At 37.4% G+C, this 14,551-nt stretch overlaps 1 protein-coding gene across 1 annotated transcript in view; it reads right to left on the bottom strand.

The window, feature by feature from the left end:
• The window catches only part of DPP10 (dipeptidyl peptidase like 10), a 250,190-nt gene that overhangs the window by 82,988 nt on the left and 152,651 nt on the right, over positions 1-14,551 (bottom strand). The gene's annotated exons all lie outside the window — the stretch shown is intronic.

Below are 14,551 nucleotides of genomic sequence, written 5' to 3'. Positions count from 1 at the left end.
AGGAAGTTACCAGCAACTTCTGGTGTCAGAAACCCCAGGATTCTCTGGATGGGAGAGAAAAGCAAATCTAATGTACAGTCTTATGCCGCTATCTTTATTTGTTGAAAATTTTGCTGAAGTCAACTGAAATCAACAGGATTGTCATTTAAGTGCAAAATATCAAGGCCTGATGTATGTGGACCCAGAAGATCCACGGTGGGAAACAGCACGGTACAGCATATAATGTGAAGTACCACCACACCGAAGGGCTAAAATCAGAGCAAACTATTACACATTTTCTCTAAAGTCAAACACTGGTTTATATACATATACTTATAGTAAATAACAGACATTTTGCTGTCTTCCAGGCTCGAGTGATTGGTTTTAACCCAGCTCATTTCTTTACCACTATGTCTTGCATTACGAAAATAGCATAATTCCATAGTGTTAATTAGTTTCATTATGAATTGAAATTACTTCATGGTCTCAGAATATAAAATATATTTGTGACTAATATTAGTGTACTAATAGAAAGTCTTCTTTTTAATGTAAACGACTGTCAGGAAGAAACATAGGGTGACATCCACTAGACTTACTGTAGCTTCAGGTCTCCAGAGTTACCGTATCTCTGCTTGGCACATGAAGGACTTCTTTCTGGACAGTGTCAGGCTAGTTCCAGTTAGATGGAAACAGATACGGCTGTCAAGCTGAAACCTTGATATACATAGATGTGCTGGGAGCTCTTTAGTTTGTATTATCTGCACCAGGAATCTTTCAGCGTCTCCTCCAAACAGAAGAGACAAAGGAGGATCACACATGAACAGCGCCATTGGAATTTGCTGCTACCACACACGAGAGGGGGTTCAGAGGTTGTTATTTTGTCTGGAGGTCATTCAGTAACAGAACAATCTAAAACATCCTTCCACTGACTCCATTTCCATTATTAGTTCCCTGTCAACACACACCAAGAATTTAACATGTCCTAAATCCTTGCTGGCCGATGCTGCAAGAAGCCCACAAAGCTCTGTAAGATTAGTAACTGTACTTTGTGCAACAGTTGAATTTCCCATCTATAAAATTTCTCTTTTAGACAAGAATCACTTCCATTTTCCAAGTCTATGATGATTAACATTGAAAGTGTTGCTTCAGTGAGAAGAATCACACATATATTACTAAGTATGCTCCAAACGGTTCGTTTTTTTAATATTACAGCTTATGATAAAATGTTTGGTCATCCAACGTACCAGCCTCTTCTGAGAAGTGCTAAGTGTGACGGAAATAGAGACAAATTCTAATAATATTATAATTGCTGTAGGAGGGGCAAAGACACCAAGAAGAATATTCTAAGTGATTGATTCTCTCTAAATAGCTATCATAAACATATGTACTACCATGTCTCTCTACTACACATACCTATACAGCTAATTATATACATAGTAGAAGTAGACTACTTGCTTACATACCATAATGTTTAAAGTTCAGTAGGGTTTCTGGGAAAAATTAACTTGGTAATAACATGATTGAGGGCCTATCAAGACAGAGTTATTCAAGTACTGCTGGTAAGACAATGAGACGAACGGTTGGCTTCAAAGCTCCTGCTTTCTTTTATAAATCTTATATTGCTAGAGGTAAAAGATAGCAGATCAAAGGGACATAAATGGTTAAATCGTGGTGGTTTCTGCACAGGGTGTACACTGCCAGAGGCTACCCAGAGGGGCACTTGCCAGCAGCTGTTAAAGGGGACAGTCTCATATAGCCAGCTACAGCAAAGAGGAATGGGTCTTTTGCCCTTCCAGGAAAAGGGAAAAGTATATCACAGATAATGTGTGGAGGGCTGATACGTAGTTAGAATAGAAATATTTAAAAAGTAAATTATTAGACAGAATATATTTCAACAAGAAATGCTAAACTAATAAGTCATTTTGACAGCTTTAACAGAAAATATGCTATAACAGCAAGAACACCACTTTGTATTTCATGTGGAAACTCTCCTCTTGCCTTGTGGTAAAATTTCTATCTAAATGTTCATGTAGAAGTATTAATATCTTTGTGTTAGAAGTATTAATACCTCTGAAAGAGCTCTACAATCAGAGGAGACCAACATTACAATGAAGTCACTTTCAGACAAGATGCCAACATTTTTCTCAAATGACTCATGTTAGTTTTATTTCTTAATAGGAAGACCATGAATAAATTACAAGTAGGAAGTTTCCTAATTCATTGTACTTCCAATAGCCACATACTGAAACACCATCATTAGTGAAATTAAACCAAACAAAAAATCCAGGACATAGAATAATCTTTCTTTTTCAGTTCTGGCTTATACAGTAAGTGCCATATTCCCAGGAAGCTCTCACACTTTTGCGTAAAGGCTCACCTGTGGAGATCCTTTTTAGGATCTCCAGTATTTTGGTAAAGCTTTAGCTTGCACAGAGGCATGTCAGTGGCTGAGACCACACATCTCCTGATCCCTAACGTACCACATCTGGCGTCACGCAAGAGGAGCCCAGCTGAGGGCACCAAGCCTGACGCTAACTGTAGGCAGTCTCAGGGATTCACAAAATACCAGGATCAAACCTTCCATGCTGCCACCAGCTGCGTCCCCTCTGGAAGAGGCATACGTAGGCTTGGGGGCTTCTGCCTCGCAGCTCTTGTGTTGTGGGATGTGCACTAAGCAGAAAAAAAATCTGGTAAGTTACGCTGGAGTTTGCAAAGATACAGACTGAGAGCTCACACAGGTAAAGCTCGGCGTGCATTGTCCCCTCTCACGGTGTATTTACAGTGCAGGCTGCTCGTCGTCTTCACCATTCAAATCCAAAGCGCTATCATTTCTATTCCAAAATGTGTTCAAACATTTCTCGTACTACATGCCTTCTAACTGGGGTGGTATCAAAAGACTGAACTAAGGCTAATATTTAAACATGGACAGTAAATTACTCCAGCTGACAAAAAATGACATACTTAAATAGTGTGAAACTGAGAAAAAAGGAGAAAGGTTGTAGTGAAAAAAACTCATCTTTTAGGTACAAAGAGGAGAATCAATTAATGAATATAGACACAGGGAAGGTCTCTAAGAAGCGAAGCAATGTAGGAGAGCAAAGCCTTTTAAAATATTAAATGCATCACAGTAATTTCTGCACTGTCATATCAGAGGAGGAAAATGAAGAAAGGAAAATGGCCTTGTACAATTTAATAATATAACTGTACATGTTACGGTGGGACACTGTGAGGAGCCTTACCTCCATGAGCGGCATGCATTTACTTTCCGAAAAGTAAATAACTTGCCTGTTTCTGTTGTGGTAAGATGGAAAAATGTTCCCCACAATGTTAATTTAAGAACTGTGAAAATGGCTTTTTAGATCAGAAAGACAGCATGCTTCCCCCTCAGTATAAATTATTTTTTTTTTGCCACAGAATGCAGTGGGTAACTACTGTTGCATATTATATATTTCTTCTGAATTCAGTCTTTCATCAATTTATAAATTGAAGACAAGCTTTTATGTGATGCTGCTCAATATTGAAAAAGTTAGCTGCATCTGTGTACTAAAAAAAAAGTTACAGAACTATATTGCAAAGGACCTAAAAGAAAAAGGTGAAAAAAAGTATTTCAAGACAAATTGCTCCAGTCAAAACTTATTGAAATAACAATTTATTATTCAGCTAACAGCCAACAATAAAAAAACCACACTTATCAATCACAATCTGAACTTTTAGATGACATACTGTTCTGGGTTTTATATGTCCTTTATTTTCTACCTTTCAAGGAATGTCTTTGTCTTTCTAAGGTTTCTAAAAATGAAATACTGTCATGGAACTCAATGCATAGTCCAGCAAGATGCAGGAAAACAATGTGGAATACACACTTAGCCAAATACCCTCCACTAATTCTGTAATATGCTCCAGGAAATATTCAGTTTGCTGTCCTTGGGTAATTTGGAAAACATCCCTCAGCAGAATACTGTTTGTGCTAAAAAGCTGGCAAGAAAACCTCACCAGCAGTATTTCTACAGGATGATGAGGGTCCTCAGCTCCAGGGAAATGCAGGAGAGCTGATGACATTAGAACCTTGCGGCACTATAATCACAAAATGCTTGGGCATGCCAAACACCTGGACGCATCCTTTATCCATTTTGTATATTATAAGCCCATTATATTCTTTCACATGTTATTTATGCAGAGAAATAATGATGCCTCCTTGCTTGCACAGCTTTTTGCAAGGTAGTGAACAGACTGTCCTATATTTCAGTTTTTACCCATGCAGACGCCCATACTCTGAACTTGTCTCTGGTTCTCGGTGCTGCTAGACTCTGTAAACTCTCCTTTCAGATTCAAGTAAGACTTTTCACAGGGCATAACAACACTCAGTCTGAACAAGAATGATAAAAAGTGAAATACACTGAAAATTTTAGCGTCTGCAGTAATACTTTCAATTACCCCAAAGTTTACCACCTAAATGGGGTATATACCTCACATACAATATTCCTACGGTAGTTACCTATTTATTTGTATTGTACCTAGCGAATAACAAAGAGACTATTTAAAAGCCATGCCCTTCCCACTAATTAAAAAAAAAAAAAAATTGCAGTGGAGTATCATGAAATAACTGAAATTGCAGAATATGCCGTCATGTCCATCCCACTTACCTCAAAACACATACATTGACTTGGAAAGAGAGGCAGTTTCTCAGATAAGGTTCAAAACTGTACAGAACTTTATGATACATCAGTGAGGTATCAGATCTTTTATGGGTTAATTTACACTTCTGATCACATGGAAAACAAAATCTAGTATTTTCAGAGACTACTAGTCTGAATGAAAAATGACTATATTATTATTCTAAGAATTAAATGAATTAATCAGAATTAAAAACAGAGTGAATGACTTCAGCTGTGGGAAGTGTTAACTGATGCAATATATGGATGGCTCCCAAATAGTATTATTCACAAAAAGAGAAAGATCAAGAAACTCCTTTTACTGCTTCACAGGCACAAGTCAGTTATTAGGCAATTCAAAGCTAAGAGAACCCAACCTGGAAAAGGTTTTGTGTGCCTGAAAGCTTTTTGTTTTTTTTCCAGCTACATCAGTTGGTCTAATAAAAGATATTACCTCTTCCCACAAAACTTGTCTTGTTTATCTCTTCAGGCCATTGCATCCATAACAACAATGTTACTGAGAAACAAACACTCCCGAGCCCAGCTGAAAAAAAGGACTACCCAAAGCTAAAAATGACCCTTCTTAATGAATAACCTGTGTTACAATATATTTCACGCAACGCATATGAACCAAGAAACCAAGGGAGAGGACACATTGAAGTGGGGAAATAAACAGGAATACATCTTGCCAAGGACACTCACTTCTTCATTCATCCTCATCTCACTTTTTAAGATCTTTTGTAATGCATTAGTGAAATGGTTTGGCATGCTGTCAAACTGTTTCGGTGGGTGCCAGACACAGGAACTACTGGCTGTTGTACACAGCTTGAAGAACAGCAACATGAGTAGGATTTTGCCTTCAATCCTCTTTTCTACAATTGAATTAAGCATTTGAAGAATTACTGAAAAAATCTACTTATGCTCAAAACCGAACCAAAAGACTTTGCCACGGTAAAGCGATTACAAGGCCAAGATAAAAGTTAACCAATCATTCATCCGTCGTTCACGCAAGGAAGTACTCCCACATGACAATACACGGAACCTCATTCACAGATCCAAGATCAAACCTTCAATAAACCTTCACCAAAGACTGAAAAATTCAATTTAGACACAGAAATGCAAACACATACTGCTTCCTCTTTTGCCTTTGGGATAAAAGTGTCTTGGATGAAAAATGGAGCCTGCAGAACATGCCATGAACTACAAATAATAAGCAAGTACCAGACACAGAGTGGCGGGAATATGAGGGGAACATAATGAAATATAGACACACATGACAGTTACTGAGACCTTTTAAAGGGATTACTGAAATGAATGCACTACGCTTGCGAAAGTTGCATTAAAAGCAAGTGACACAGCAGACAATATGAAACTGTGTTGATGACTTTGGGTAAGTCTATCCCACAGATGCACACAACCCATCTAACCCTGCGTGATTTAGCCCCCGTTAACTGGGAGTGCAATGAAGTGCAACGCTGAGCTAGTTGTGCGTGGGCTCGCGACACAGGGCTTTGCCATGGCTTCTCAAGCACGATGCTGCATCGATCCAGCCACAGCATTTTCAGACCACAATTAGCATCTGCACGCAGTGCAACAACATACAAATTAAGACTAAAAGGAGGTTGCATGGCTCTATAACATATTGTGTTGTATGTTAAGAGATCTGACTTCCGTTACTTAATTTTCAGCTAGCATGAAATGAGCCAGAAATGAAATAAATATAATGTGTTAAATACATAGTGTTAATATATATGGTAATAAATATATAGTAATATATATATTATGGTAATAATGATATAGTAATGATATTATTATACTATGAAACATATTATACACACTAGTAATAACATTATAGTAACAATATTTTATACATTTTACAGTAATAGTGTTAATAATATAATAATAAATTGAGCCAAACAAATAATTATAATATGTATTTTCAGTAAGTCACGTTACTATATATTCAAATTCACTCTCTATACAAAATCACAGCCTATACAAATTATACAAAATTATACAAAGTCTATACATATTAGCTATATAAATTATGCAAATTATTATCTAAATTATTTCTCCTCTAGCTAGTGATATTTTACTCTCAGTTTTGCTCAGTGTACACTGGTGTAATTCAGATTTCCAGCAACAAAAATAAGAAAAGACTTTGAGCAGGTCATTAATGTCATACACAAACTCTATTCTGCTACACACTTGCAGAACGCCAAATTTTTTGTGGCCAGATTTCATCCTTTGTGGTAGTCTGCTGAAAGCAAATGAGTTACAGTGGGAGGGTGTTAGTCTTTGCCTTATGCCATCAGGATTCCGAGCACCAACTTCTTGCTCTCCAAAAAATGGATCAACATTCACATAACAAACTTCTATTCCTCATTTCCTTTTTATGAGCTTTAAGACATGTGACTTTGCTAGGACTGCAGTGCAAAGAGAATGGAATCAGTATCTAACGTGCTGAGCCAGAACTTTCACAAAACAGTTTCTGGGACTTCTCATTTTAAATAGGATGATACTCAGAGATTCCCAATGTGTTCTTCAACGGGTTTCAGAGTAAATCTTGAGAAACAACCAACCAAAGAGTCTATACTAATGAGATGATATATTTCCACGCATCTTTGAATCCTATTGTTTCTACCCAATCCTGGAAGCAAAAAACTAGAGGCAAATTTTCCCAATATTGATGTCTAAATCCCTATGTATTTTTGTATTTTGGCCTTCATATGCGTAATATCTTGTTTCTGAAAGCTCTGTATCTAATTGCAAGGAGTTAATCTAAGATAGCTTGATGCATTTGCAGCACTGAAGTGAAATGACAAGGTTATAACTTTGCAAAGCATCGTATTTATTTGTTTCAATCAACATCAATTACTTGTCATGATTGATAAGAACCACTGCATATCATTGGTAATAATTTATGGTTAGCATTAATACTTTGGGGTATGAAATATTGCCAGCCATAACAACTATATGCTGCCAAACCAAAATAAATATAAAGGCAAGACATTTCTAGACACATAATTTATCTACAAGAAAAAAGGCTGTGAAAGAAGCCTAAACAAAAAAGCACCTCTAGAAAATGTGGTAAAGCTTCAACTGTCCCACATATAATTTTTCAATAAGATTAATTATCTCAAGAAAAAGACGTCCACTGCAGAATGTTAATTAATTCACAATCAATTAAACTCAGTTCATCTAACCAACAGTAATGTGATACAAACCACAGTTCAGAGTAAGTGCAGAAACTTCTTTTTCTTCTCCTACATCAAGAGCTGAGATAGACCACCCTATATTTGGATATGCAACTCAATCATTTTTGAATATATAACAACTTCAGATGAGTGAATTATTCAAAAAAGAATGTTCTGCATTGCTACTTCTGAAAGCCTCATATATCACTGTCATTTGAAATTCTATTAGTTACACTATCACATAAAATATGTTTCTTCAGTCTTGTATGAGATGACTTACGACAAAAATTTATACAAATTTTTTCTGGCTTATTCACCTTCAGCATCAAAAACCAACCAGGTATGACTTCACCGAAATCACTGTAACATGACGGCGACATGTTACATCTCAAGCCTCAAGCATAACATGCACATTTTTTATATTGATACAGGTGTACATGCACATCATTCTCAAATGTATGCTCACTCTTGTATTCAGTATGATTAAAATTTTGACTTTACGAATATTTCAGAATTTATAGAAACTTGTCTTTTCCTGAGTTGATTTGCAGGCAGCTTCACAATGTGCATGCGTATTTTGATCTAGACTCGTGTAAGGGGAAACAGAAGGTATCATTTCTGACAACACAACCAGAACTTTATCTCCATAGAAATATGAAGCTGGTGAGGGTGCTTGCTTCTGGTCATTGCAGCTGAGGATACTAAATCTGTCTTAGAAAAATAAGTATTTAAGTACTTTGATACTGCCTGATACTTTAAACAGTCCAATCTCTTTAAAGGGTCACTCCAGTACAACCCAAATCCCATACGAGAGGCATCCTTTATGAGAAACTTGGACTGAGTATCTCCACACATATTGAAAACTGTTAATTGAAACCAAAATATGTCTCAAATCACCAACTCTTGAAGGCAGAGCTGCATCAAATCTCCTCAGAGTGTTTTGTGACGGTTTAATTTAGTTTGCTCTTTGGGATACTGTGGAAAAAAGAATCGAGCCAAGACTTGGTTTTCTTCTCAGTTTTTCCAAGGTAATACGTTCCTTGCATATTGTATTTATTCAAACAGATTGCTAAAGAGAAAATTGGCAAATGCAGAAAAAATTCCACCTTGTTTTGAAGAGACGCACTTCTACATGTGGTGATATTTACAAAAATATGCATAAGCTGATTCAAGTGAAACTGTGTTTCAAAGAAATGGGTAAAAAAAGTTGTTGAGAAAATATTTTCTAAAATCACATTCCATATAAAATAAAATGTCCAGGTTCTGAGCACAAAACTGAACTGAAGATGTCCTGAAATGATGAGGATACAAAAGAAAATCAAGGCATACAGTGGGACAATTTTGAAGTAAAGACTACAGTCTCAATATCTCTTTTTCTTCTCCAGACAATCCGACTCTGGCAGCAGAGAGAAAGCGGATACCGGATGCTCCTCTGCTGTTTGCTTACCAGTGACATGAGGAGATGAAAAGACCCTGTGGAGCTGGAGAGAGGACAAGCAATGAGATAAATGGCCTGTAGGTCTGAAGAAATGCAAAGGGAAAATGAAAACTGGGCAGGGGGAAGCAGATGGGTAAACCAGCAAGCACGCAAGATGGAAGAAGGAAGACAAAAAGACAGGGCTGAAAATATCAGGATAGGAAAAAAAGAGAAATGATAAAAAGTCAGAACAAGGTCAGAACAAAGTAGAAGTGAGTCCCTTCAAGGGCTGAGGAGAATCAGATCAAAAGAGAACAGGCAGCAGGGAGGGAAAGCAGTAAGCAGATCTGCAGCGTGTGGGCACGGTGGCTGGGACTGATGACGGAAATCGATGCAGAGCAGACCGGCATTTAGAGCCTTCCTCTTCTGGAGGATGAAGGATGTGAGTGAAGAAGGCAAATGGTTTTCTCGGGAATCTGACAGTTCAGCACTTGAATACATGAACTTCCTGCTTTTCCCTACCTTTCTTAGCATCATCACTAATTGCTTAGCATGGATACGCCACATGGAGAAGCAGGAAAGCAGTGGGTGTTTCACATGTGATAAGTCATCTCTTCTCTGGGAGTCTCCCAGAGTGATACGCACACACCTTTAATGGTACCTCTGGGACTCTCCAGGGAATTTCTCACACGCTACTGAGTTCTTTTCTCAATAGTATTCCGTTCCTTATTTAGTCTTTTACAGAGTTTTTGTGAGAAAATTACTGGTTTTCTATCTTCACTTTGAGCATTTATCTGCCTGTTGGTTGAGCTGTGAACAGGTTGCCCAACTACTTTTGAAATGCATGTTGTTAAACGCTCTTGTACTGCAATCAAACCTTCATGACTCAGGCAGCCAACATGGCCAGGACTCCATCCCTTCAAACCATTCTCTAGAAACCCTGTTCAAACTCTTCAAATGATTTAAACACTGCAATTTAGATTTCTCCCCTTCTTACATCCATTCTGCACTGGAGTGTGAACTCCGGTATCTTCAATAAACTATACCTATGGTAAGACAGCATGAAAAGAAAATCTTGTCCATAGGAGTAAGTTCCACAAGTATCACTACAGCTAAATTTCATCTTTAGTTTTAAACTTCCTTTCTGGTCATGCCCTATTCATCTCCCTTATCTCTCTGATTTCTTTGGTGCTGCTGGTCCTGCTAGCTGGCTTATATTGTTCCCCTTCTGTTCCACTACCTTGTTACAAAACTGAGCAAAATATCACCTCTATATGCAGTTTCCAACAATTGAGCTCACAGCTAGTTATCCACTCCAGCACTTCCCATTAGCAAGCCATGATGCTGCTTGTAGTCAACTAGGCCTACCTTCACTAATTTTCTCTTATTGTACCATATTTCTGTATTAGTCTCTGTTGTGGCTGTTTTATGATATTATAGTTCCTTTGACGGGGGTAACATGAAGTAGACTCTTGTAGCAAATAAAAGACCTCTTCATGACGAAGCGATTAAAAGGTCATGATAAGAGTTATTCATTTAGTACAAGGGACTACTTCCCAGTGATCTCAAAGAAGCTATAACAAAGTGATGAATACCTCACACCAAACTCAGCTCTCCAGGAAACATCTAATCTGGTGCTATATTTGCAGACAATAAATAGAATTAAAAAGGTTAAATTTGTGCAGGTGGTTGACTGCCTTCACTGAAACATTAATTTATTGGCTAAGACCCCAGGCTAACAACCTTTCATGCTCAAATACCCAAAAAGACTTGTCCTTACTTAAAAAGAACACAAAAATTGGATAAAAAAGGGGCCTATCTTAATATTCCTCTAAAAAGTGGACCCAACCATTTGATCTGTTAGGTCTGTCACACTATCAGTGTTCCTCAGAGCATGAGACCGAAGCTTGGTTTAAAGCATGATGTGCAACAAAGACAACTTTGCAAAGATGTGCTTAAAACATTTCTCCGGGACAGTTACATAAAGGTCTAGTCTTTGCCACCTACTTCAAGGTATTTCAACTCTGTCTGTGTATGTATTTTAAAAGATCTTTCATTCTACCTGTACCAAAGCAACTGCTAACTCTCATTTTGCAGGAATTCACTTATTCAACACTCCCCCTTTCAACACTGTTGAGACATGCAAATGCCAGCAGATTTATCTGCTTTCCTGACTGACCTGTTCGCCTAGTCAGAGAAGAGACAGTCAGCCAATTTTTCTGTGATCAAGGAGCCAGGAATGCAGCCAATGCCTCTTCTGAAAGATGGGATGGGTTTGTCATGCATAAGGTAGATGGGAGATACCCCTGCCATACAATGAGCTACCAGAAGAGAATTGTAAGACAGGATTGCCAAAATGTTTGAGAAACACAAAGACCTTTTTGTCTTTGGGCATTTGCTCTGGAACAAAGTTTTCCATTACAGGATTATTTATTACTTCTTAAAAGCCAAAGTAGTGCCAACCATCCCCATTTATATCCACTTGTACGGTGGATTCAGTTATGCTGTTGCAATGGTGTTTCTTGTGAAAGGAAGCTCTGCCTTAGCATTTTTTAAGCAATGACGTGGGTCAGGCTGACCCTTTTCCTTCAGGCTAAGTAAATCTATATTACTAGAAAGACACAGGCTTTCCATGAAGGTTACTCATCCCTGCTTCAATGAAGAAGTAGCAAATTCCAGATTCCAATGATAAAGGAGCTAGCTTGATACTTCACTGCCCTGTTCCTCTAGTTTTTTTTTTGTTCTTTGGGGAACTGACTAGTAGAGTGTGGTGTTTTGATGTTTGGGTTTTTTTTGTTTTGGTTTGGGTTTTTTTTAATCTATTTTCATCCTTTTCCTTTGTAGGATGTTCTTGCCACATCTTTTGTTCTCTTTTAAAAGTAATTAACTACTTCGTTTGTTCTTATGTTAAATATTTCCCAGATAACTATTTTCTGCTCTGATTCTACAGTCACAGAACTTATCAGACCACTTGTTAAATTGCATCAGATATTAGCTCTTGTTAAGGAATGCCCAAACAGCCTTTTTTGTTGTTTTTTGAGTACTCTCACATGAGATCACCATTAATGGTATACATAGCAATGGCTACTGAGAAGCCTGTTTCTTCCAGAATCTCCGAAGCAAAATTTCTTCATTACTGCCACACATCTTCCTTCCATTACCTCCAAGTAACATGGCTTTGGTTCCTTTTGTGTTAACATATCTGATAAAATGCAGTACAGTTTGCTTCCTGTTTGACACTGTGCTTTTGCCAAGACATTTAAAAGGGCACTGGCAATTATGCCATTCATCATCTTCACCTACTGCCTTGTCAAAGCAGAGAAAGCCAACCTCAGCTTCAAGAATGAAATCAGCAGAATAGAAAAACTGTCTATTATTTTTTTCATCAATGTTGGCTGGTACAGAACATACCAAAAGTATGGGTCATAGACATTTCTGCATAACTGATAGTACAGATGGTATTGCTTGTATTAACACGGCTCCCCTGAGAATTAAGTTTTTTTGTGATGGTAGACCTTTCCTCCCTGTCTTTCAACATTTCATAATTTTGTTGATCATATTCACGGATTTCCCCACCTGTCAACTCACTAGTTTCCCTACTTCCATCCAAAGACACCAGTTCCAAATATTTCATTAAAGCCCTGTTCTAATAATCTGTGCAAACAAGATTTACAAGGTAGTGCATCATACTTAGGAACTGACTTCATTTCATGGTGGTTGCTAGGCCCATGAACAACGAACAGTACTAGTTTCAAGCTGTTGTAGGACACCTTTTACTATGAGATGCAATCTCAGATTGCTATCTCAAGTACAAAGCTGCATCAGTGATTACACTTTAAAAATATTTTTGTAATAATCTCTGAGTAAAAGCTGCAGTAAGCGTGGTCAAAATCTTTCACATCGGTCATTAACTAAGCAAGTGTCAAAAATACTACATATTTTCTCGTACATAGATTAAACACTTCCATGATTGAGCTTCACTACACCAAGTTAAGGGCTCAGCTGGAGCTGCTTTTTTAACACTGCTATATGGGCTATAAGTCAATTTTCAAAACCTTCTGACAGGTCACTTGCACGTTTTCTGAGCTTCTATTCTGATCCCAAAATATTTGTGAGAAAGCTAGTGACTTTGGCTAAATAAAAAAATTGTTTGATAAACAAACTAGATCTTTCTATGATTTATTACACAGGACATTGTTTTTGCAATGTTTTTCTGGTAAGCACGCTTAATTTCAAATGTATTTATCATTGTATATACTGAGTTGAACGTGATTATGAATGTGATCTTCAGAGCGACTTTTTTCTTTTGTGAGCCTCTGTGCTAGTGACCAAAACTATTTTATTTAAAAAGCTTTGCCTATGAACTTAGTGTAGGAACTGTGACTTTTGGATGAAACCTATATAAACAGAAATGTTAAATTGTACATAAACCCTCTGCCAAACTCATAATAATTGGAAAAGGGATATAGTTCAAGAAGCAAGTAAAGGTTCTGGTGGCTTTGCTAAGATTAACAGGCTCAACAGCCACTCTGAGAGGACTGAATTCAATTATGTTCATGAAACCCAACATAAAAGTTTCAGATTATATTTTGGAGCAAATAATCTAGATTCAGATTTTGGCAGATCACCTGACAAAGAAAAGTTGAAAGGAAAAGATTCTTGCCAGAAGAAATCCTCTGTTAGGGAAGCCTATCCTCACTTTGGGCCTTTCAGATCTAGGTATTGATAAAAACAGTTTACCGCCTGATCCTGTTAACCACTCCCACCTGTGACACGAATGTATCTGAAAAGAGAGAGCTACAGGAAAGTTGTATCTCTCGTGAAAATCTTTTTATTGATCTCTGTCAACTTTGGTTAGTTCATTAATGTAAGTAGTAAATTTAAATATGCACTACTATTAAGTTGACATATATGCTCACAGTAGTTCATTCAAATATATATATAAAAAGAAGTGACAACTGGAGATTTTTAGTTATTTGCACAATGAAACCCTAAAGAGTTATTTGTTCATGGAGATGAACTAAGTAGCCAGCAGATTATTCTATGTTGGAGCACTCTTGCAGGGACAACAATAACACCAGGGTTCTCTCATGGCCACATTTAACATAATTTTCAATGCTTCTTCTGCATAAAACATATGTGGGGAATAGAATTGTAAACTTTCTAAAGATGGTTGCATTTAGGTGCCAGATGAAGTCAATGAGATGTCAATCAGTCAATGAGATGCATACCTCTAGCATGATTCTTAAAGATCATCTTTGGTGCTTATCTGCAGCTTTAGGCATTCAGATACCTCTGTAAATCTG

The sequence above is a fragment of the Pelecanus crispus genome, chromosome 5, assembly GCF_030463565.1.
Source record: "Pelecanus crispus isolate bPelCri1 chromosome 5, bPelCri1.pri, whole genome shotgun sequence".
NCBI classification, from domain to species: Eukaryota; Metazoa; Chordata; class Aves; order Pelecaniformes; family Pelecanidae; genus Pelecanus; species Pelecanus crispus.
This window is presented reverse-complemented; position numbering and strand designations above follow the sequence as displayed.